This window comes from Neovison vison, chromosome 9 (assembly GCF_020171115.1).
Source record: "Neovison vison isolate M4711 chromosome 9, ASM_NN_V1, whole genome shotgun sequence".
Classification (NCBI taxonomy): domain Eukaryota; kingdom Metazoa; phylum Chordata; class Mammalia; order Carnivora; family Mustelidae; genus Neogale; species Neogale vison.
In genome coordinates this window covers 79,763,980-79,790,502 of record NC_058099.1, presented here as the reverse complement: position 1 = coordinate 79,790,502, position 26,523 = coordinate 79,763,980, and the positions used below count along the sequence as shown (strand labels likewise).

General features: G+C 41.7%; 1 pseudogene; it reads right to left on the bottom strand.

Annotated features, from left to right (window-relative positions):
• Positions 1-531: 531 nt before the first annotated feature.
• LOC122916775 lies at positions 532-21,985 on the bottom strand (annotated as a pseudogene).
• Between the last annotated feature and the right edge of the window lie 4,538 nt (positions 21,986-26,523).

The window sequence follows — 26,523 nt, the reverse complement described above, 5'->3', positions numbered from 1 at the left end:
CACAATTTGTGAAGTCCTGAAGGTTTTCAGAGTAAGCTCTTTGTACTTTTTATGAAAAAAAAAAAAAAGAAAAAAAAACTGTAAATGTTTTAAATATAGGATTTTCAGAGCAGGATCAAATAAACAACCCCAGGATAAAACTGAGAAGGCTACTGTCTGGCTTCTTACAAGGGACTGGTGCACTTGTAGAAGCCAAAAGAGTTAATCATTAGGAGTTGAATGCGCTGCTTCCTTTCCCTGAGTGCAAGCCCCAGCCCCAGTCCCAGTGCAGCACACAGAGAACACCACTCTCTATTAGAAGAAACGTTTATTGAGGAGGATTAATATTCTTGGTTGTACTGAAGGTTGTTCTTATCAGAGGATATACTGTCATCAAAACTGTGAGGCTTTCTCAACAAGGACTGAATGATTTCTTTAGGGAAGTTTTTCTCCCTGGAAGTGCTGGAGAAGCATTTTCTGCTTGAGTAGAAGAGTCAAATCTCTAAACACAGTACTTTCATCAGGGTCACCCCTGGTGGCCCAAAGGACCTGTCATACTTGATGCACACAAGTGGGGCTTGGATGAGGCACAGACTCCCCAGAGGCCAGAGAAGAAGGGGGATGACTCTGGCGTAACAGCTGATCCTTGAAGGCTTCAGCTTTCTGGGGATGTCTGACCCTGACTCTGTTCCGTCTGACACTTGTAAGACGGTTCTGGTCAGCACAGGCAGCTTCTTGGCTATAGGACTTGATACTTGCCCATTTCTCTTACTGTGGGTCAGAGAGAGTCTGATAGTTGGAGGGATGTCACTTGTCAGGCCCTATTTGGGCCTATACATCCTCCTGCTACTGGCTTAACTCTGAGGCCTCAGATCCATACATATGTGTCAGCTTCTCTTCTAGGACCTTCCCAAGTGAGCTTGTGAGTTTCAGGAAGCTGATCACTCCCAGAAGTAGCCACATCTAAGGTGGACATGAACTTGACTTTTTTGTTGGGGACTTTCTTGATGCCCTGTGATTTTTTTATTAGAATTGATCCACTGAAAAAATGGCCTCATCTTTTTCCTGAAGTAACTTCAAGAGGAAACTGTTCATTCTATGACAGAGTTGGGGAAGCATTCTCTCATTTTCTGTCCTCAATGTAGTGACTCTTCTCTCTGCCTACAGATGTCCCTACTCCTGAGTCCTTACTTCTGCATTTTCTTGCTTTGGGATCCTGAGGTCTCACTTTCTTTGTACTTCTTCTTTGTGGGAAGTTCATAGGCTGGACCTTATAGAAGGCCAGCTTCGAGTCCCAGGATTCCTGCTGCCGCTCCATGCTAATTCTGCTGTCCTTCAGTTGGGTGTGCAGCACCTGGGATGCTTCCATGTCCCCACTGCACACACTCTGGGACTGAGTCAGTGAAACCTTGGAAGTCAAGCTATTTGAAGGAAGGGGCATGTCAGTGGGACATCCTTGAGCCTGGTTATGCTCCTCACTCTCTAGTTTAAACTTTAACTCACTCAGGATCTGTCCTTTCAGGTCTGATAGTTTAGTATCTTGGGAAACCAATATTTTTGGTGAGGGGTGTTCTGTGATCAGGATCTACTTTACTCATGTTGACATTTATCATTTTGGAGCTTCCCAGCTCATTGGTTGTCAAGATGTCCCAAGATTGGGATTAAAGGGTATAGAGCTCCTTGGTGTCGAATATATCCCTGGACAAGTTGGACATGGCAAAATGTTCTAAATTCTTCTTCACCATCACTTTGCCCTGTTGCATTTCTACTCTGTTACTGGAACTCACAATTTCATGCATGCATTCATGTCCAGCCCCAGCTTTCCTTGTGAGAACCTCTGGGCCACATGTGTTGTCACGTACAGTCTCACTGGGTCGCACTTGAGCTCCAATGCTGTGTGCAAGGGGATGAAAAGTCTGGCTGCCCCACTCAACTATCTGGATGCACTCTGCAGTCTTATGGTCAGTGTAAGAGTGTGATGGCTTCTGGCCCCCCATCCTTCATTACCCACAGATGACATAGAGGGGAGAGGATGATCCACAGTGGGGACTGACTTTGTTGTTCTCACCCTGTTTCCCCAAAAAAGTTTCAGAGCTTTCCTCAGGGGGTTTAAAAAACTCAGCTTTGGAATCCACCTCAGAAATATGCATAGCCTAGGAGGGAAAGTTAAATTGGGGAAGAGGCCATGTTTTGGCTTCTCTCAACATACAGAATTTTATGGATTCAAGAACCCTGAGGGGTAGACCCCACATTTGCCTCATGTAAAATTGTATAATATGGGCCTCTAGCACCTGTCATGTACTGGGATCAAGAAAAGAATGCTCTAGTGTGGTGCTCTGGCAGTAAACCCTACCCGCCATTCTTTTTAGAATCTGTGTTTTCTGTAGCAATCTAGGGACTCCCAGAGAAAGGCAGTGCATTGTCATCAGCCACCCACGAATAACACACACCTACAGGAATCCTACCGCGGTCATCTGCAAAACTTCTTGCTCATAGTAATCTAAGAATTCTCTTCATTTGATTCTGGTCTGTGTCCTTCCTTGAGACATTTAATAATTCATTTCTTGAGTGATTCCTTGAAAGACACACAGTTATTTGTCTCCAACGCAGCCCTCAGACCTTTCTGAGACCCTTTGTGGGCTGTCTTTCTCCAGGATATATCCAGATTACTCCTCATATCCTTCTTAGCTGGAACTTTGTTTGGAACCTCTCATGGAACCTTCCAGGGAGATGCAACTCAGTCTTTGCTAGATCCCTGCTACTATGGCCCTGAAGCTCAGAGAATTATAAGTTAACATGTCTGCCTTTTTGATGAGAGATTTCTGTTAATTTATGCTGAGGCTCCATCAATTCTAGGGGCTCTAGATTTCTACAGTCACAGAAGCACCAGCGTGGGATTACCTTCCTTGGACTATGTAACTATAGTGTCCCCTGGGGTTCACAAGTGATATGAAAATTGCCAGGAAAGATGGAGACTGGTACATAGGCATAGGATGACCAGCTAACAAATGGAAGGTTGGCGCTTGAAGACAAATGGTTTCTTTCTTTCTTTTGTTTTTTTTTTAATTTTTAATTTTTTATAAACATATAATATATTTTTATCCCCAGGGGTACAGATCTGTGAATCGCCAGGTTTATACACTTCACAGCACTCACCAAAGCACATACCCTCCCCAATGTCCATAACCCCACCCCCCTTCTACAAACCCCCCTCCCCCCAGCAACCCCCAGTTTGTTTTCTGAGATTAAGAGTCACTTATGGTTTGTCTCCCTCCCAATCCCATCTTGTTTCATTTACTCTTCTCCTACCCCCTTAAGCCCCCATGTTGCATCACCACTTCCTCAGATCAGGGAGATCATAGGATAGTTGTCTTTCTCCGCTTGACTTATTTCACTAAGCGTGATACGCTCTAGTTCCATCCACGTTGTTGCTAATGGCAAGATTTCATTTCTTTTGATGGCTGCATAGTATTCCATTGTGTATATATACCACTTCTTCTTGATCCATTCAGCTGTTGATGGACATTTAGGTTCTTTCCACTGTTTGGCTATTGTGGACATTGCTGCTATAAACATTCTGGTGCACGTGCCCCTTCAGATCACTACGTTTGTATCTTTAGGGTAAATACCCAGTAGTGCAATTGCTGGGTCATAGGGCAGTTCTATTTTCAACATTTTGAGGAACCTCCATGCTGTTTTTCAGAGTGGTTGCACCAGCTTGCATTCCCACCAACAGTGTAGGAGGGTTCCCCTTTCTCCGCATCCTGGCCAGCATCTGTCATTTCCTGACTTGTTGATTTTAGCCATTCTGACTGGTGTGAGGTGATATCTCATTGTGGTTTTGATTTGTGTTTCCCTGATGCCGAGTGATATGGAGCACTTTTTCATGTGTCTGTTGGCCATCTGGATGTCTTCTTTGCAGAAACGTCTGTTCATGTCCTCTGCCCATTTCTTGATTGAATTATTTGTTCTTTGGGTGTTGAGTTTGTTAAGTTCTTTATAGATTTTGGACACTAGTCCTTTATCTGATATGTCGTTTGCAAATATCTTCTCCCATTCTGTCAGTTGTCTTTTGGTTTTGTTAACTGTTTCCTTGGCTGTGCAAAAGCTTTTGATCTTGATAAAATCCCAATAGTTCATTTTTGCCCTTGCTTCCCTTGCCTTTGGTGATGTTCCGAGGAAGATTTTGCTGTGGTTGAGGTCGAAGAGGTTGCTGCCTGTGTTCTCCTCAAGGATTTTGATGGATTCCTTTCTCACATTGAGGTCCTTCATCCATTTTGAGTCTATTTTCGTGTGTGGTGTAAGGAAATGGTCCAGTTTCATTTTTCTGCATGTGGCTGTCCAATTTTCCCAACACCATTTATTGAAGAGGCTGTCCTTTTTCCATTGGACATTCTTTCCTGCTTCATCGAAGATTAGTTGACCATAGAGTTGAGGGTCTATTTTTGGGCTTTCTATTTTGTTCCATTGATCTATGTGTCTGTTTTTGTGCCAGTACCATGCTGTCTTGATGATGACAGCTTTGTAATAGAGCTTGAAGTCCGGAATTGTGATGCCACCAACTTTGGCTTTCTTTCTTTCTTTCTTTCTTTTTTTAAAGATTTTATTTATTTGACAGAGAGAGAGAAATCACAAGTAGGCAGAGAGGCAGGCAGAGAGAGAGAGGAGAGGAAGCAGACTCCCTGCGGAGCAGAGAGCCCGACATGGGGCTCGATCCCAGGATCCTGGGATCATGACCTGAGCCGAAAAAGGCAGAGGCTTTAACCCACTGAGCCACCCAGGTGCCCCACCAACTTTGGCTTTCTTTTTCAATGTTCCTTTGGCTATTCGAGGTCTTTTCTGGTTCCATATAAATTTCAGGATTATTTGTTCCATTTCTTTGAAAAAGATTGATGGTACTTTGATAAGAATTGCATTAAATGTGTAGATTGCTTTAGGTAGCATAGACATTTTCACAATATTTATTCTTCCAATCCAGGAGCATGGAACATTTTTCCATTTCTTTGTGTCTTCCTCAATTTCTTTCATGAGAACTTTATAGTTTTCTGAGTATAGATTCTGTGCCTCTTTGGTTAGGTTTATGCCTAGGTATCTTATGGTTTGGGGTGCAATGGTAAATGGGATTAACTCCTTAATTTCTGTTTCTTCTGTCTTGTTGTTGCTGTAGAGAACTGCAACTGATTTCTGTGCATTGATTTTATATCCTGACACTTTACTGAATTCCTGTACAAGTTCTAGCAGTTTTGGAGTGGAGTCTTTTGGGTTTTCCACGTATAGTATCATATCATCTGCGAAGAGTGATAGTTTGACTTCTTTGCCAATTTGGATGCCCTTAATTTCCTTTTGTTGTCTGATTGCTGAGGCTAGGACTTCTAGTACTATGTTGAATAGCAGTGGTGATAATGGACATCCCTGCCATGTTCCTGACCTTAGCGGAAAATATTTCAGTTTTTCTCCATTGAGAATGATATTTGCAGTGGGTTTTTCATAAATGGCTGTGACAGTATTGAGGTATGTGCCCTCTATCCCTACACTTTGAAGAGTTTTGATCAGGAAGGGATGCTGTACTTTGTCAAATACTTTTTCAGCATCTATTGAGAGTATCATATGGTTCTTGTTCATTCTTTATTGATGTTTTGTATCACATTGATTGATTTGCGGATGTTGAACCCACCTTGCAGCCCTGGAATAAATCCCACTTGGTCATGGTGAATAATCCTTTTAATGTACCATTGAATCCTATTGGCTAGTACTTTGGTGAGAATTTTAGCATCTGTGTTCATCAAGGATATTTGTCTATAGCTCTCTTTTTTGATGGGATCCTTGTCTGGTTTGGGGATCAAGGTGATGCTGGCCTCATAAAATGAGTTTGGAAGTTTTCCTTCCATTTCTATTTTTTGGAACAGTTTCAGGAGAATAGGAATTAGTTCTTTAAATGTTTGGTAGAATTCCCCCGGGAAGTCGTCTGGCCCTGGGCTTTTGTTGTTTGGAGATTTTTAATGACTGTTTCAATATCCTTACTGGTTATGGGTCTGTTCAGGCTTTCTATTTCTTCCTGGTTCAGTTGTGGTAGTTTATATATTTCTAGGAATGCATCCATTTCTTCCAGATTGTCAAATTTGTTGGCATACAGTTGCTCATAGTATGTTCTTATAATTGTATTTCTTTGGTGTTAGTTGTGATCTCTCCTCTTTCATTCATGATTTTATTTGGGTCCTTTCTCTTTTCTTTTTGATAAGTCTGGCCAGGGGTTTATCAATTTTATTAATTCTTTCAAAGAGCCAGCTCCTAGTTTCATTGATTTGTTCTATTGTTTTTTTGGTTTCTATTTCATTGATTTCTGCTTTGATCTTTATGATTTCTCTTCTCCTGCTGGGTTTAGGGTTTCTTTCTTGTTCTTTCTCCAGCTCCTTTAGGTGTAGGGTTAGGTTCTGTACCTGAGACCTTTCTTGTTTCTTGAGAAAAGCTTGTACCGCTATATATTTTCCTCTCAGGACTGTCTTTGTTGTGTCCCACAGATTTTGAACTGTTGTGCTTTCATTATCATTTGTTTCCATTATTTTTTTCAATTCTTCTTTAATTTCCTGGTTGACCCATTCATTCTTTAGAAGGATGCTATTTAGTCTCCATGTATTTGGGTTCTTTCCAAACTTCCTCTTGTGGTTGAGTTCTAGCTTCATAGCATTGTGGTCTGAAAATATGCAGGGAATGATCCCAATCTTTTGATACCAGTTGAGTCCTGATTTAGGACTGAGGATGTGATCTATTCTGGAGAATGTTCCGTGTGCACTAGAGAAGAATGTGTATTCTGTTGTTTTGGGATGAAATGTTCTGAGTATATCTGTGATGTCCATTTGGTCCAGTGTGTCATTTATGGACTTTTTTCCTTGCTTATCTTTTGCTTGGGTGATCTGTCCATTTCAGTGAGGGGAGTGTTAAAGTCCCCTACTATTATTGTATTATTGTTGATGTGTTTCTTTGATTTTGTTATTAATTGGTGTATATAGTTGGCTGCTCCCATGTTGGGGGCATAGACATTTAAAATTGTTAGATCTTCTTGTTGGTCAGACCCTTTGAGTATGATATAGTGTCTTTCCTCATCTCTTATTATAGTCTTTGGCTTAAAATCTAATTGATCTGATATAAGGATTGCCACTCCTGCTTTCTTCTGATGTCCATTAGCATGGTAAATTCTTTTCCACCCCCTCACTTTAAATCTGTAGGTGTCTTCGGGTTTAAAATGAGTTTCTTGTAGGCAACATATAGATGGGTTTTGTTTTTTTTATCCATTCTGATATCCTGTGTCTTTTGATTGAGGCATTTAGCCCACTAACATTCAGGGTAACTATTGAGAGATATGAATTTAGTGCCATTGTATTGCCTGTAAGGTGACTGTTACTGTATATTGTCTCTGTTCCTTTCTGATCTACCACTTCTAGGCTCTCTCTTTGCTTAGAGGACCCCTTTCAATATTTCCTGTAGAGCTGGTTTGGTGTTTGCAAATTCTTTCAGTTTTTGTTTGTCCTGGAAGCTTTTAATCTCTCCTTCTATTTTCAATGATAGCCTAGCTGGATATAGTATTCTTGGCTGCATGTTTCTCTCGTTTAGTGCTCTGAATATATCATGCCAGCTCTTTCTGGCCTGCTAGGTCTCTGTGAATAAGTCTGCTGCCAATCTAATATTTTTACCATTGTATGTTACAAACTTCTTTTCCCAGGATGCTTTCAGGATTTTCTCTTTGTCACTAAGACTTGTAAATTTTACTATTAAGTGACGGGGTGTAGGCCTATTCTTACTGATTTTGAGGGGCGTTCTCTGCACCTCCTGAATTTTGATGCTTGTTCCCTTTGCCACATTGGGGAAATTCTCCCCAATAATTGTCTCCAGAATACCTTCTGCTCCCCTCTCTCTTTCTTCTTCTTCTGGAATCCCAATTATTCTAATGTTGTTTCGTTTTATGGTGTCACTTATCTCTCGGATTCTCCCCTCGTGGTCCAGTATCTGTTTGTCCCTCTTTTGCTCAGCTTCATTATTCTCTGTCATTTGGTCTTCTATATCACTAATTCTTTCTTCTGCCTCATTTATCCTAGCAGTGAGAGCCTCCATTTTTGATTGCACCTCATTAATAACTTTTTTGATTTCACCTTGGTTAGATTTTAGTTCTTTTATTTCTCCAGAAAGGTCTTTTATATCTCCCAAGAGGGTTCCTCTAATATCTTCCATGCCTTTTTCTAGCCCGGCTAGATCCTTGAGAATTGTCCTTCTGAACTCTAGATCTGACATATTACCAATGTCTGTATTGATTAGGTCCTTAGCCTTCGGTACTGCCTGTGGTGAATTTTTCTGCCTTGTCATTTTGTCCAGATTAGAGTATATGAAGGAGCAAGTAAAATACTAAAAGGGTGGCAACAACCCCAGGAAAATATGTTTTAACTAAATCAGAAGAGATCCAAAATTGTGAGGGGGGAGAAAGTGGATAAAAAGAGGTTCAGAAAGAAAGAAAGAGAAAAAAAAATAAAAAAGAAAGAAAAGAATTTTAAAAAGAAGGTGGCTCAGTGGGTTAAGCCACTGCCTTCGGCTCAGGTCATGATCTCAGGGTCCTGGGATCGAGTCCCGCATCGGGCTCTCTGCTCAGCAGGGAGCCTGCTTCCTCCTCTCTGTCTCTCTGCCTGCCTCTCTGCCTACTTGTGATCTCTCTCTGTCAAATAAATAAATAAAATCTTTAAAAAAAAAAAAAGAAAAGAAAATGAATAAAGAAAAGTATAAAAAAGAATATATATATATATATATATATTAGATAAACTTTCAGAAAGTGGTTATTTTTCTGTTTTAAAATTGCTGTACTTCTTCTCTTGGATCTGCTGATGGATTTGTAGGTGTTTGCAATCTTTAGATAAGCTATCTAGCTGATCTCCTGCTAGCTGAAGTAGTCTCAGCCTGCTAATTCTCCGCCATCTTGACTCCTCCCCCATCTCAGACAAGTGGTTTCTTGAGATTTCTGGAACACAGGGACTAAACCCTACAAACTTTCTGTTACTTCTGCAATACATGCCATTTCAGGTGTTGATTTTCCGTCAAGATATGAGGGTCTGACTCACTCGTGGATCTATGGAAAGACACTGCATAGTCCTAATCTGGGATGAAGAAGAAGATGGGAGGCAGGACTGAAAATAGGCCTGAGTTTTCACCTGAGTGAAAAATGGGGGCTAAGATTGGGGCAGGGTTTGAGACAAGGGCTGGGGATGTACACCCGGGAGAGCAAGGGATTGGGAATAAGGAAATGGTGGAGATGCTTGCATTTTGATAGCAGAGATATTATGAATTCCTTGAATAAGACAGTGTGAGACTCTAGTGGGGAAGTGCTACTAGAAAATAGGACAGTGGCTATGAAGGACTCACTGTGCAAAGAAAGAAGACCTTGGAAGTGCTGGGTATATTTCTGAAGCAAGTTCCCTGCCAAAGCCTTGATATAGAGGAACTGTTGATAGAGAGCTGATCTGGTTTGTCTTCAGTGTTCCACCCAGTTTTGTGGGCTGTAGTGAACTGTACATCAAATAGCTGCAACAAATTCCCCAAAGACGTCCATTGGTATTTTGATCACATTTGTTTGGAAAATGGCACCTCCTGCTTTCTTCTCTAAAATCAGAAAGCCATTGTCTCTCCAAGAGGGCCTGGGAGTTAAAGCCAGGGAAAGAAATTCCACTGGCCTCCTTGTGCTTAGTAGCAGAGTTTCTCCAGAGATAGGTTTCTGGTTGATGGAGGTAGACTTGCTCTTGATGAGAATTGGACTGTGGTAATGTGGGGAGGAACATGTTCTTGGCATGAGCCTGCCAGGAGGAGAAATCTGAACTTGACAGGCTTGAAGAATCACTACGTCTGATTATTGGGACATTAGTGGACAACCCACCAGGGCTATCTAGAGATGACTTCTCAGGAACATGGTTCAATGAGATGGAAGTCGATTTGGATTGAGTCACAAAGGGCAGTCTGGCAGTGGCGAAACAGTTGGTGGAGCATGATGACAAGCAAATGAATCAGTGGGATTCCTTGTCTGAGACAGATTTGGTAAGAGGTTGATATCCTGTGAAATGGTGGGGTTAAGAGCAGAGATGGTATTTAGAGGTTAAGTAGCTTCTGGTTGGACAATAGGATCTCCTTTCTGAATGTCATGTAGTTTGGAAGGGGGAATGGCAAGGGGATGGGATATGGAATGGCTCACTGGAAACTGAGAATCCAAGGCTTTTGACTCTAGTAGCAGAGAGTGACCAGGGTGTGAGGGTAAGAAAACATCAGCTAAAAGGGTCATTGGACTAGGTGAGAAGATGGTGGGGAGTGGTAGAGAAGGCTCAGACAAAGGGGCTGGTATTAGGTCTCCTGGAAAGACTACTGAGAAGTCAGGGGATGAAGTTTATGATGAGTTAGTCACAGGAGGGGTGGAAGCCAAGGGGATAACAGAGGGAGTAGCATCTTTCAGAGCCTCAGGGAACAGCAGCTGATCCATCTCAGCAGTTATGGTATTACACACATCACAGAGGGGGTCTCAACATAACAGTTGACAAAAGTGGATGGTATCATGATGCCACCTAGGGGGCTGTGGGAGACAGGAGATACAAAGCTGCAGTCAGGACCAGAACAAATATGAGTGACCCTGGCAAAGGTAGTCCCCCGCATTCACATCCCCAGGACTTTCAAATTCTAACTCCGAAGAGTTTCCATTCTATGTCAATTCCAGGCTTCCCTGAGGCTCTAGAGGTTCAAAGACTCTGCTTAAAAGGGAGGTACAGGGAAAAAAAAAGTAATGTTTAGTTACCTTTGTAGAAGAGAAAGCACATTTCTTGCCTCTTCTACTTGACTCTGACACGTTCTCCAACCTGGGAAACCAGGAGATAGATGAAGATAGAAGCAAAAGAAGAGTAGAGAAAAGGAAGCTAAGTAGAGTGTCCTTTACATGATACTCTTGGTAGATTGGACTTGAAGAGCTCCAAGAATTAGGATATAAGGTCACGTGATCAATGCTAATAATAATAAGACTTATATTGTTCTATCTCATTCACAATGGGCTTTTCTGTGCTATGTAATACTGAAAACCATCCTATGTGGATCATAGGTCAATGGTCATCTCTAAGAGGAAATTGAGTATCCATGATGTCACAAGTCTTTCACAAAGTCAGGAGACAGAGATTCTGATTCTTGACATCTCACATGGCCACCTAATGGGCAACACCCATTGTCCAGATCCATCACTTCTTCATGCTCAGTAATGGTCAGAGCAGGGAATCTGAGAAGGGTTTTGTGATATGACTACCCTTCCATGAGCTTCTCTTCTTGGTCCTCTGTTTTCTGAGAGGGAATGTATCTAGCAGCTGGCATCCTCAGAGATCATGGACCTGAGCCCTTATGGAGAGAACAGCAAGGATCACCCTTGGAGAGCTCAGGTGGAATAGGCAGAACCTTACCTTTCAGAGTCCCACCTTTTCTCCTCCTCTTGGCTCTGCCCTGATGCTAGAACAAAAATAAAAAAGAATGTGGGGGGTTGGGACCCATGTCTAAAACTTCTCTCAGAAATGGAGACATTCTTTATCCAAGAATAGTAGGACTTTAATTAATAGAACTTTGTGTTCCTTGCTTTTTTCAGTTTTTAAGGTGATAAAGTATTGTCAATATTTACTTCTTTGAAAAACTCAGAGGAGGATTTTGTCTGGGAGGTCCACACTTGATATTCTCAGTCAGAAGTCCTTTGTTCAATGAGGACATAGAAAATGAAACCCAACACTCACATCTATGCAGCCTCAGGTAGGACCCTGTATCCTAGGTCATAGCTTAGACCCCACTGTCTTCTTAGAGGTTTAGCAGTGTTCTCCTGATCAGCCCAGCATGAAGGAAGGCTTGATCGAGTGATGCTGGAGATGGGAATGTGACTCACAATCAGCTTCTGGGAAACTATTCTCTTACACAGACCTCATACTCTCAAAATAACCCAATTCAGGACTACAGAATCCCTGTATTTGGGATTTTAACCAAGATCCGCCGCCACCATACCCAGATAGACTGTGAGTTTCAGGGAGAAATCTTAGTCCTTCCTTAACCCTTACCCCTGCCAGGCCTCTTTTCCTAGAAGAACGAGTGTCTGTTCTCTTAAGACTTCCTATTTTAGGTATTTCTCTAGCCCTATCAAAAGCATTTAGAAATCTGGGAAATGGAACAGGAAAACAAAGAATCCATTCTCTGAAGGACAACCTCTGGATTGAACAGACTGAAAAACTGAACAGACTAATAATCAATGACTTTTCTTGGAACAATAGTAACAAACCACTACCTCAAATCTCCACAGAGTTTCAATGCGGAAAATCATACCCAAGATTAGCTTACCTGAAATAGAAAGCACTGGAGGCTCAACACTCCGCTCCTGATAGGAACACTTAGAAACTTTGACAAATTGCTGGAGGATGCATATGGCCTAGCATGAGAGTGAGAAATTCCTGGAGTCACAATCTGATGGGAGCCCCCCACTTATATGGGTTTTATTACCAGGAACCCAAACTTGTTTTCATAATAAAGAGCTACCGACCCCCCAAATGCTTTCTGGCATTTTCTGGCCAGTAAGAGTAGGGTTAGGGAGATAGGTAACCATTTTGAAAACATTGTGAAATATTCCCAGAGTGTTTTCCATAAAGGAAGCCTACTCAGAGGGGAAAAGCCTACCACAGCATTATGCCCCATGGGAGAAGGTCAATTACCCAACTACAGCCGCCGCCTCTAGGTTTCCTCTCTAATCCAAAGAGTGGAACAAAACAAAACAAAAATCTCTGAAACACTAGTGAACATCACAATCCAGGAACATAAAGCCATCATTAAAAGACGATGATTAATCATATCCCTTCCCCTGACACCTTACTACAGTATTGACAGCTCTGGTGTAGGTACAGGATCACAGCTAAAAAGAGCTGCAAGGTATAGGTTTTATTTAGGGGGATTTAAGGAAACCTAAAGACACTAGGGGAGACAAAAACAAGGACACTAGAGGAAACGGCAGCCTCTGATATATATAGCTACAGTAAATATTAAACACACCCCAACACCTACCCAGATTAACATAAGACTTCACATTGATGGTCTCTTTATTTCAGTTCTGATTACCCAATACAGCATGTTTGGCTTTCAAAGAAAAATTACAAGACATGCTAAAAGGCAGGAAAAAGCAAACTATTAAGACAAACCAGCATCAGGTGTACAGATTCATAAATGACACATTTCAGAATTCTTATATGTGGAAGCTAAAGTAACCACGATCATTATGATGAGGGCTCTAATGGAAAAGGTAGATGGCATACAAAAGCAGATGATGCATGTAAGCTGAGAGAAGGAAATTCTACAAAAGAATCAAAGGAAATATTGGAAAAAAAAGCAGTATGACAAATGAACAATGCCTTTGACTGAATTATCTGTAGGTTGCATACAGTCAAAGAAAGATATGTGAGTCTGCATAAATGTCAGTAAAAACTTGCCAAACTGAAATACAAAGAGAAAAAGAATTTTCTTAATCCTAAAATCTAGAATATCCAAGAATTGAGTTTCAAACTGTGTAATATATATGTAATTGGAATACCAGAAGAAGACAGAACAGAAAAAATGTTTGAGGTATTAATGCCCAAATAATTTCCAAGATTAATAACAGATTCATGATACATTGTGAAAGTTCAAAATACACCAAGCAGGGAAATACTAAAAAAATCTATACCTGGACATATCATATTCAAACTATAGGAAAACAAAAGATAAACTTTGAAAGAATCCAGAGGGAAATAGAAACACTACTTCTAGAGGAAAAAAACTTAAGAATCATGACCTACTATCATAAACCATGAAAGTAGGAGATTGGAGTGAAATGTTTAGTGTTGAAAGAAACAACCACCAATCCAAAATTTTATATCTATTGATATTATCCTGCAAAAATAAAAGAGAAATAAAAACTTAGACAAATAAAACAGGGAATTCATCACCAACAGACCTGCCCTGCATAAATGTTAAAAGAAGTTCTTTGGCAAGAAGGGAAATAAGTCAGACCTACATAAAGGAAAGGAAGAGAAGGAATGAATGAGGGTCAAATAAAACTTTCATTCATCTTATTCTCATTTGACCTAATAATAATAATGATAATGTGTTGGGTGATTATAGTATATAGATAAGTGAAATGAATGGCATCAATGTTACAGGGCACAGGAGGAATTGGACACTCCTGTACTATCTATGAAGTGATATAACATTATATGAAAGTGGGCTTAGAGTAGTCGTAAATGTATATTACAAACTCTAGGACAACCACTAAAATATTTTTAAACATAATAATTGATAGACTAACAAAAGTGAGAAAATAGAATTATATATAATGCTTGTTTAAAACCAGAAAAAAAAAAAACAGAGAAAGAGGGAAAGGATAGGTATAATGAATAGCAAATAGTATGGACAAGGGAGAGATTTTAATCCAACTATATTTAAAAATCACTCAATGGAAGTGGTCTAAATTCACCAATTAAAAGAGGATACTGTCAGAGCAGATTAAAAACAAAACAAAACAAAACAAAAAACAAGACCCAATTATATGTTGCCTATAAAATACCCACATTAAATACAAAGATACAGATAGATTAAAAGCAAAGGGACAGAGAAAAATGTGCCATGCTAACACTAATGAAAAGAAAAGAGGAGTCACTCTATTACTTTTGGACAAAGCAAACTTCACAACAAGAAAAATTATCAGGGGTAAAGAAGAGCATCACACAACAACAAAGAGGTCAATTCTCCAAGAAGACAGAAGACTCTTTAACAGGTACACATGTAGCAACATAGTGTCAAAATATGTGAGCCAAAAACTGGTACAACTGCAAGAAAAAATGGGTGAATCCACTGTTATTGTTGGAGATTTCAACAGCCATTATCAGAAATTGGCAGATTCAGCAGGCTGAAAACCAGTAAAGATATAGTTGCCCCAAACAACATCATCAATCAACTTGCTCTAATTGACATTTATAGAATATCCAACCACAGAATACACATACTTTTCAAGTTCACATGGAATGTGCACTAAGATGGACCATAATCAAGGCCACAAAACACACCTTAACAAACATAAAATAGAAATCACACACAGTATGTTTTCAGACCATAATAGACCTAAACTAGGAATCAACTACAGAACGATAGCTGGAAATTCCAACATGTTTAGATTAGATTAAATGAAACACTACTAATACACAGGCCAAGAAAGACTCAAAAGAAAAGAAATATTTTAAACCAAGTGAAAATTAAAATACAACTGAAGGGGTGCTTAGGTGGCTCAATCGGTTAAGCATCTGGCTCTTGATCTCAGTTCAGGTCTTAATCTGAGGGTCATGAGTTCAAGCCCTGTCTTGGGCTTTACACTGAGCATAAAAGACTCATAAAATAAAATAGAATAGAATAAAAAAACAAACTACTTAGTATTTGTAAGATTCAGCAAAAACATCATTTCGAAGTTGTTTTGAATTCATCTATTTGGAAAGAAAGATTTAGTATCTCTGAGGGACTTTACTTACCTGATTGAATTTCTATTTCCAAAATACTGGTAAACACAGTTTCCTCTTTCAGTAGCACAGCACCAGGAGGAGGAACCCCACCCAACCCAGGAAGGCAATGATGGGAAGACTGAGCAAGTGTAACTGGAGTTCAGCCATGGTGTAGTAAGGCTTCTCAGACAAAGATGATTCACATCTTTGAAAATGCACTCCTGCCTCAGGCAGCTGAGCATGGAGAATCCATGTGCTAGACTAGAGTTCCAGGCCCATATCACAGGGCTTTAGTTCAGACACCAAAGATAACTGAGTGTTGGGAAGGAGACAGCACAGGAGAGAGAAACTCACATGCAACGCTTCCCCCACTATCCAGCCCAGCAGATGTGTCCATCCTTCCTGGCCTATTAGATGCCTCCAGCCTACCTTCCTTCTCCACCTAGTCACATATCATATATTTACCTAAGTGAAATGTTCTCAGTCCCCTGTTACCCTGATATCACCTGAGACCCTTCTCACTGTTTGGTGATCTTACTTTGGACCTCAATTCATCTCTAAAGGTTTGCCCTACCCCGGGATTTACATTCTCAAGATCTACTCTGCCTTCAGCTGCAGCTCTCCTTCAAGCATTTTAACCTGTATGAAGTCAGAAATAGCCTCAACAGCAGCCCCACCCTCATAGCTCCTCAAAAGTATTCAAAAGGTTCACTGAAAGGCATGAGAAAGCAGAATAGCCTGTACCAAGGAACAGAAAGCATGACCAACAGGGAGACAAGGGCACAACATATCCATGGAACTGAGGAAAACAATTTAAAAACTTTTAGTAATTCTTTCATTTCCCCAAATCCATCTTAGGCTACTCATGCCTTATAGGTTCTCTACCACACGTATAGTGTCTCGCCCTGATGCTCCCTCTTTCCTCTCTGTCAAGTCCCCCTTTTCCTCCCAACATTTTTAAAGGTTCCTTTATTTTACAGAGCAAGTGTGCTGCATCACAGCAGACCAAACTCACCTTGATTTAGGAGGTGGGCTCCTCTATCATAATGTCTAATGAGCACAACTGTAACTATACCTAGAAATACCTTTTGGTTTTTTGAATGACACCTATGTTTATTTCTTCCATGAAAAGTGTTTTTCCCATATACCTTCTACCTTACCTTTTCACCAAAATACCTTATTGTCATCTCTACCAATTTTAAATGATAATGTCATTATTGTTGATGGTTATATGTATTTATTTCTTCTCCCCATGTACCTAGTCATTTAATAGTTGAAACCATTATGGCTTCATTATTTAGATTATAAACAGTTGAAATTAAGCCCTGTATCATTTCCTTACTTGACTTGCCTACATTCCCTCCCTGATGAATCAGTCTTGGCCCTAGACACCCAATCCTTTCCCTCCCATATGAGGAGGGTTTGCCAGTAATGACAGCCTTCTTTTCCCTCTTAACCTGTGTCCACAGCTTCACCATTGTCTCTCCCAAAGGAAAGTACACTTCTAGCCCACCCCACTTCACATACCCTCCCTTGACTGCAGGACGTATGTCTGTTAAGAAAAAATCCCTCCACATGTCTCTGAATTTCTGGAATTGTTTTTGAATAGGCCCTTAGGACTCACAACTATAAAAACATACTTTAAAGTCTGAGCAAGATAAGTTCCACACAAAAAAATTTCCAGGTGTGAAGGGGTTATAAATATGGCACATGGAATTGATTTTTCAAACCTGGCCTTGTTCTAAAAGAGGCTGAGAAACTGATCCCAATTAAAGGTAACTAAAGATTCTCAGCAACTGGATGTAGTATGTGATTCTAGACTAAATCCTGTAAGGAGGTTTACACACACACACACACACACACACACACAGAGGACATTACTTGATGAATTGATAAAAATGGAATTTGAGTGGGGAAATAGTTAGTTAAAAGTTTTACATCAACGTGAAATTTACCAAAGGAGATAACTGTGCTGTCAGAGAATATTCTTTTTAATAAGAAATACACTATGAAATATTCAGGGAGATGGTGCATGATGCATGAAATGTATTCTCAAATATTTAAGAATGTATGCACAGTTTTCATAGGCATATATATGTTTTCCTATAGAGAGAGAAGGGGAAGGAGAAAAGGAGAGAGAGATTATAAACAGGTCAAAATCTTAATAGGTAAATCTGGATAAAGGGTATATGGCTTTACCATCTATGGCTTTTCCATCTATTGACTTTTCAACTTTATTTTCAAATACATTTTAAAAATAAATTTAACCCTTCTAGACTTCACTTATTTGTGGAGCATAACAAATAGCATGGAGGACAAGGGGTGTTAGAGAGGAGTAGGGAATTTGGGTAAATTGGAAGGGGAGGTGAACCACGAGAGACTATGGACTCTGAAAAACAATCTGAGGAGTTTGAAGTGGCAGGGGGTGGGGTGGGAGGTTGGGGTACCAGGTGGTGGGTATTATAGAGGGCACGGCTTGCATGGAGCACTGGGTGTGGTGAAAAAATAATGAATAATGTTTTTCTGTTTTTCTGAAAATAAATAAATTGAAAAAAAATTTAAAAAATAAATTTAACCCAACTTTCGAGACTTCTTTCTTTGATTCCAGAAGCTACTGCCTCCACCATACTCCACCCCCAGATGTGTGCAATGCCAACTTTAAAACAGTTGTCTCAAGTTTTGTCCAATGCAAGAAACGTGGAATCTTCTCTGCACATTGAAACATGCTAACATTTCAACAAGGTTTTACAAATTTGGCAAAGAGCACCCCCACTCAAAAGAAAAGTTTTTAGAAATTATATACAATATAAAACAAATAACAACAAAAATTCAACATCAACATTGTTTACTAACATGGAACACCTAATTTCCTTTTTCTCTAGTGCCACCAGGTTGCTCCTCTCCTGGGTTTTGTGGTGTGAATTGATTTGTCAGTTCTTTGTTTGCTCTGCTAGTCAGTTACCAGTCCTCCACCAGATTTCCATCTTCCAAAAATGTTTTGACAACCTTTGGCCTTTATGCTTCCCTTCTTGTCATCTTTAAGCATTTATTTTTAAATACTTTGTTTTAAAACCTTTATTGAAATACAGCTCACATATCATAAAACTCACCCAATTGACATGTATAATTCCTTGATTTTCAGTATATGCTTCACCACAGTGAATTTTAAAATATTGTCATGACTTAAGAGAAACAAATCTGCAACCTTTTGCCATTATTCTCCTCTCTCCTCCTCCCTTCAGCTCTAAGATGAACTACCTTCTGCTTCTAGATTTCCCTATTCTGGATATTTCATGTGAATAGAATCTTATGTGGTCATTAGTGACTGGCTTCTTTCATTTAACATGTTTTCAAGGTTCATCCCTCTTGTGGCATGGATTGGGCTTTTTTATTCCAAAAAATATTATATTTTATTTACCCATTTCTCAGTTGACATACGTTTGAATTGTTTCCATCTTTAGACCTTTTCATAACTACGAACATTTTTTTTTAAAGATTTTTATTTATTTATTTGACAGACAGAGATCACAAGCAGGCAGAGAGGCAGGCAGAGAGAGAGAGGAGAGGAAGCAGGCTCCCCGCTGACCAAAGAGCCTGATGCGGGGCTCGATCCCAGGACCCTGGGATCATGACCTGAGCCAAAGGCAGAGGCTTTAACCCACTGAGCCACCCAGGCGCCCCTGTTTACAAGTTTTTGTGTAGACCTATGTTTTCATTTCCCGTGAGTATATACCAAGGAGTGGAACTGCTGGGTCCTATGTTAACCCTATGTCTAACATTTTGAGCAACTGCCATACTGTTTTCTAAAATTGCTGTACCATTTTTCATTCTCACCAACATTGTGTGGGGGTTCTAATTTCTCCACATTCCCACCAACATTTGTATTCTTTTTGATTTTAGTCATCCTTGTGGGTGTGAAATTTTGGCAAATATTGATTTTGATTTGCATTTTTCTGATGGTTAATGATATTGAGCAGTTTTCATCTAATCTTTTACTTTTAATGCCATTTTGGGAAAGAGGGGAGTGTTTGATCTACTCCATTATAGGTGAAACACAGTAGTTTATTTGAAAAGTAACAGGACATATTTTTCTTCTAAATATTTGAAAACACACAATGTCAAGTCTTTAACAACATGTGTGGTGTTCTTCTATATTTTTTGCATATTACAGTTACTGAGTGATTAAAGGACAGTGAAATTCTGCCCTGAATTTGCTCCGTAAGATTACTTCTTCTGTGGGGTTGAGAAATTCACTCAAATGGCTTCTCAGGGTTGACTATAAGGCAGAGCAGAACTGATTGCCAAAGCCTCTAAAGCCCAGTGCCTTTTTGTCACCAATGCTGCGTACACCTGTTGTGAATAAGTGTGTAGCACAGGTGATAAACATCAAAGAAATGTGGGAGCTTTGACGTGGACGCATAGCATATGTCTCAGAGATGGATGGCAAGGTGTTTTACTGGGCTTTTGCACTTTAATCACAGTGTATCACACCCGCCCAATGATAATAGTGCAAGTTTGGTGGCAGATATGTAGGAAGTTATATTGTTCTGTGTGCCCTTGGACAAGCTTAAACATTTCTGTAGTAAAAACCATTAAAAAGAAGATGTTGGGCGCCTCATAAGGACAGGGAGGAGGGGTCAGAAGGAGACCTGGCAAGGGTAGATCAGCCCATCAAGACAAAAAGTTAGCACTCTCTCAATAAAGACATTCAGAAAGTGTATTTCCTTTGAGATTGGGAAGGAAACCTCTTTCCATATAACAGGAAGAAAGAGGAAAATGAAGAATGGGGAGATATTTTTTGGAAAGACTTGGGTTTGTTTTGTTTTGTTTTTTTTTTTTGTTTTGTGAGAAACTCTATCACTGCTTTCTTGCTCCTCTGTGAGCTATGATCCAGCACATCTGCTGAACAAGTGAAGATGGCCTAAGTTTGAGGAAAGTAAAGGAAATTTGAAATAGATCTGAGGGCCACCTGGGTGTCTCTCAGTTGGGAATCTGCCTTCAGTTCATGTGATGACCCTTGTGTCCTGGGATTGAGTCCTGCTCCTTGCTTGGCAGAAAGCCTGCTTCTCCTTCTACCTCTGCCAGTCCCCCTGATTGTGCTCCTGCTCTCTCTCAAATGAAATTAAAAGTAAAATAAAATAACTTAGATCTGAGAACACTGAGGAGAGAATGTACTAAGGAAATAGTGACCTAACTCCATTTATTTTGTTCAAGTTAGTAGGTCTCGGATAAGTATTTATGGAATGAATGAATGATTTCCAGGTAGTGCTGGGGCTGAATTTCATGTGCCATCAGTAGACTCAGCTGTGAGTAGACTCAGTTTTGACATGGATTTAATCCAGCAATAATCAGTTACATACAGAAAGGCATTTCTAAAAAAGGCAGAGAGACAGGATTTTGCCAGACAGGAAGGACTGAAGGGGATTAGATGGGGTCGTCCACTTGTACTAGAGCCTGTTTTGTTTTTTGTTTTGTTTTTTTAATTGAAGAATGGCTGATGCAATATCACATTAGTGTCAGGTATACACTGTGCTGTGCTCACCACAACTGCAGCTACCATCTGTCACCAGATAACACTGTACCAGTACCATGGACTCTATTTCCTATGCTGGACTGGTGCTTTTTAAATGTTGGTTACCTGTCAAGCCATCAGTGAGGAAAGGAAGAACAAGGCCTTGCTGGAGGCCTTGCTCCACTTGCAAGAAGTGGAAAGTGAATGATGTGGAGTAGAAAAATTAACAGGGACACATAAGCTGGAAGGACAGGGGCATGAGGCAGGAGGACAGAATGTCAGACTATAGTATTCCTGATGGCAGTAGTATTCCTGATAATAAGCTCTATAGGGTGGCACGAAGTGCACTGGATTGGCCACAATGGACTCTAAAATAAGATTATATAGGAATCGGCAGGTGGGGTTACTGGCTGGTCTGTCAGCATAGATGTTAGAGCCTCCTGTACCCCTTTCCTCACCTCTTCAGGCTCCCTGCCCAGGGCCCCTTCCCACTTTATTGTCCCCCTCAGGGCCTCCCCAGCATCAAACCTGCATTCTTTATGTGACCCCAACATTCAAATAGTGTAGGGTCAATGATAACCTGAACAAGAAGCTACAAGTGTGGTAGTGAGAGAGGTCATGGACATCTGTTTTTTTGTTTTAACCCTGAGCAGTCCTGAGTCTGTCCAGAAGACTACCTCAGGTGTTCTCTAGCACACTCACCCCATTTTGAGTCCCAGTCTGAGGTGGAGTTGCCTTCCCTCCAGAGCCCTATTGTAAGTGTGGGAATAAGTGCCGTCTTGGCCACCCCCCCAAAAAAAACATTCCATTGAGTTCCATGATAAGCCCCCAAACATCTGTGTCCTGGTACACAGTCTAGAACTTAACTCTGGTTCATAAGTTGCACGTCTTCTGGGGAAGAGCTACCATGGCTTCACTAAGGCCGTGAATATTGAAGGTGGCATACCGCCATCCTAGCCATAGTAAAGGCTGTATCTTATATATTGTCATCGAGTGTGGATGGAAGGCAGACACCAAGATCACCTTCCCCCAAAGGGGATGCCATGCCTGACAGCCTGCAGGTATTGCTTGCATACTCAAGGAACAGAACCATGCCTTTTTGGTATAAGGCATCGGTAGGCTGTGCCAGATTCCAGTCTGCCTCAAAGTGGTGGTGCCTGGATCAGACTGAGGAAGGAGGGGAGTGGGACAGGGTCCGGAGAAGGGGATGATTAGACATAAACTGTTGTTCTACCAGCAAGGTCCCTCTTTCACCTTTTCACTTCTTCAAGGGTGTCTTATCCTGGAAGGTGGTTGCTGCCTTCGTCAACATTTCTACCACTAACAGCTAACTGATGCTTTTGTTCTGCAAAAAACATCCTTAGTCCAGCAGCCTGAAGATACACCCAGGGAAGGGAAGCACTTTCAGTGGGAAACCTCAATGTCAGGGTTTAATGTGACTCACAAGACAGATTCTTCAGCATCATCTAGGGTATTCTTTGATGCTACCCCAACAAGCCTAAGATCAACCCGAACAAGAGCCCCCTCCCCCCAAAAAAACACTCCCATTCAGAGTTTATCCACCTGTGGGATCCTCTGATCACTGACTTCTAAGTAATGATTAAGCTACTGTAACACAAGAACGGTGAAGAAATAAAGTGGCTTAATCATTGTTTTCTGAAAACTATACCTGTCTTTGATCCTCCTCAGATATAGAAGACTTTCTGTAAAGGGTGTAAAACATTCAATGAGGGGAGAGGTGTGAGCTATTATACATTTTCAGTAAGTCTAAGCCATGGGACAGGAGAGAGGGCCCATCTCCTCAAACTTCATCAGAGAGGGAATGGGCATTTGGGGGCACATGATACATATTTCCCAAGAGGTCCAGGAGACTGGTCACCTTTTAGAAGCTGAAGGAAGCAATCAGTAATAGCTGAACTGAGTTCCCCAAAACCCATGCTCCCAAGACAGTACACAGAACAGACCTGACTTTATTAGAGAAACATTTATTCCTCACAAGGGATTATTTTGGGGTAGGAAATGCCCCCCAAAACCCTCTCACTGGAAATTCTGGAGAAGGGTTTTCTATCTAAACAGTAGACACACGTCTCTGCACACAGTGCCTTCAGGAGTTGTGAGAGTGGCCGGAGGCCTTATGCCGATAGATGGCCTTTGGGTGGGGCACAGGCTCCTTGAGGGGCATGGAAAGGGGATACTTCTGATATGGTAGCTGGTCCTTAAGTGCCGCAACTTTCTGGGGCTGTCTGTCCTTGTTTCTGAGCTGTCTCTTACTTCCAGTAAGGCCTTGGCCAGCAAAGACAGCTTCTTGCTGGCAAGACCTGATATTTGTCTCCTTACCAGCAGGAACCTTGTAGTTGAAAGGATACCCTGGGACAGGCTGTGCCTGGGCCTGCACTTGTGCTTTCTGCTGAGTTTTTGCAAACTTGGTTGGGGAGGGAATGGGCTGCTGAGGGCAAGTGCTGTCTATTGGACACCGACACTCCATTCTCTCCTCTTGGAACTTCCCAACAGCTACCATGATTTTCTGAGCTTCAGGTGTCCCGGTAAAGGCAGCTCTACCATTAAGTAGGCCTCTGCTTTCCACAGATAGGGAACTATGCTTCTCCTGGGCGTTCTCTTGCCTTTTTTTTTTTTTGTTTTTTTGTTTGTTTTCTTGCCTTTTGCATTTTATCCCAGGAGTAAGCCATTGCAAAAAATCCTGAAAAAAATACTGAAAGCCTTTTCAGTAAAAAAAAAGACCCTTCTGTGGAAGGCTTTCAGGAGGCAGCTGAACTTTCTGTGATAGGGTCTGGGAAGGCCAGCTTCCCAGCTTTACCTTCAATACTGCATCCTGAGTAGGGAACCTCTTCTTCACTGCCACATCTTCAGTGGGGAACCTGTTCATTCTCAGTTGGGATATTCCCAGTCCTGAATCCCCCTCCACCATGCTCTTGTGCCTTGGAACCCGGAGGCCTCATGGTCTTTGCAGCTGGTGGGGGATTCTTATTCTGGCACTTCCTTAGGACATGTTTAGGGACCCAGGACTCCTGCTGTTGTTCCATAGTAATTCCTGTGTCCTCTGGATTGACATGCAGCACCTGGGAAGCTCTCATGTCCCCACGGTAGACACCTTGAGTCAGTGAGGCCTTATAAGTCGATTGATCTGAGGCAGGGGGCAGGCCAGTGTATGGGGCTTGGGCCTGGCTATGCTCCCTGTCCTCCAGCATAAGCTTTAACTCGTGCAAGAGTTCTTTGAGATTCAATGATTTAGGATCTTGTGGAATTGGTATGTTTGGTGGGGTGGTGGTTTTGACTTGATGCTCATTCCCCTGTATAATTTGGGAGCTAGCTGGCTTGTTGGTTGTCAGGTTGCTAGGTTGTGACTGATGTGTATGAAATTCCTTGGTCCTGAACATCTCCCTGGACTCTGTGGGCACAGCAACAGGTTCTGGATTCTTCAACTTTATGTCTTGTTGCCTTCCTCTTCCAGCACCAGAATTTGCACTCTTACCCTTTAGCTCATGTCTGAACACACCTTGCCTTGTAGGCAGCCTTGGGGGGCTGTCTGCTGCCTATGGTGTCATGTCTGACAGATGTAAGAGTCTGGCTGCTGTCCTTAGTTTTCAGAACATCCTCTGCCAACTGATGATTGGCAACTGATGAGGGTGATTGCCTTAGAATTCTACGTTCTTCCTTGCCCACAGTTGAGGTGGCAGGGAGAGGATGATCGGGGATGGGGGCTGAATTTGCTGTTCCTGCTTTGTCTCCATGGTGAGATTTCAAGCTTCCATCAACAGAGTATGTGGACTCTTTCTATTTAAAGTGCTGCATAGATTCAAGGACCCTAGGAGGAAGGCCCCAAGTCACCCTCTTATTAAACCTTTTAATATGGTCTTCCAGATTCTGTTCTGCACTAGATTCAACAAAGGGAAGCTCCTGGAAGGTATTCAGGGAGTAGTCCTCAACCTCTGATAGTGGCAAACTTCTCTGTTTTATTTCAGTCTGGGATTTCTCAGAAAGAAGTGATGTCTGCTTCATAGTATACCATGAATTATGCACAGTCCCAGGCAACTGACCCTCATTGATTTCCTCAGACTTTCTGCATAAATGTATCTTCAGGGCATTTTCAAGTTGTTTCTGACCCATAGTCTCCACAGACACCATGGAGTTTTTCACTGCTGGGCTCCTAAGTTCTTTCTCAGAATCATACCCCATATCATTATCTGAAGAGCTAACTGGGTCACTCAACAGATAATCTTTTGGACCATTCTCTGGGTTGTGTCCCTGATCCTTCTACAGGTAATCTTCTTACTTTGCCAGGTCATTGTCCTCTAGCAGAAGAATTTCTGGGTCCTCCACATACACACTTTTTGACATACTCCATCTGATCTGACTCTTACTAGAGATCCCCGAGCTTCCACGATGGCCCTGAGACTCAGATAGATGTGGAAGAGTACTTGGACCGCTCATCAGTGCGAGAGGCTCATAGATCCTGTGGGACAGGCCCCACCAGTGTTGGATGAGCCTCTTTCAAAGGTGACTCTCTAGTTTTCTCCAAAGCTCTTCATTCAGAGGAAACTGTCCAGGAGGGACAGAGATTACAACTTGGGCCTTGGTGGCCTTGTGGCTGAGAGAAGGGTTAGGAGCTGAAGGGCAGTAGTCCTCCTGGGGTCTTTAGTGGGTAAACCCCACACACGTTTCTGTACCTTCTGTAACACGTTCTATTCCAGATGTTGCATTTCTGTTGACGTGAGGCTCTCAGAATCATTTTGAGGTCTGTGAAAACACACTACACAGATCTTGATGTCAGGTAGAGGACCAGATGGCAGGATTGGGAGTGGGGATTGAAGGTGGGCCTGGGGCTGGACATGAGGGATAGGTAGGGCTGGGTTTGAGGCAGGAGTTGAGGCGGGTTCTCAGACAAGGATGGAGGAAGCGGATGGGGAACTACTGGGGATTCCTGCTCTGGGGAGGCATTCGAGATGTTATCTGAGGCATCAGTAGCATGGAAGAAGGACTCACTATGCGGAGTTTGGAGACCCCAGAGGAACTGGATGGGAGTTTGCTGTAAATGGCCCTCCTCCAAGGTTGTAGGATATGGACACTGCTGATATATAGGCAGCTCCTTTGATTGGTCTTTGCTGCTCCAGAAAGCGAGGATGCCAAACCATGCTTATCAGCAATTCTTTGCTTTGGAAAAGAAAGCTTTGTTCCCTTCCACCTGAGGAAGTCACACCACTTTTGAACTTGTTTCTCTAGAAGTGCCAGGGCATCAGGGCTGAGAAGTGAGAGGTTACCAGGCTCTACAAGGTTGGCTGCAGGGTCTCCCCTGGAGGAAGTCTCTGAAGAATGGAGGGCCAGAAACTCAAAGGAAATCACGTGGAGCCAGGGTTGAAGGGAAGAAGTCTTTGGCATGAGTTTGCCACCAAGGGAGGTCTAAAATTGACAAGCTGGAGGGGTCAATGCCTGTGATTGCTGGGACATAAGTAGACAACCCACCAGAGCTCTGTG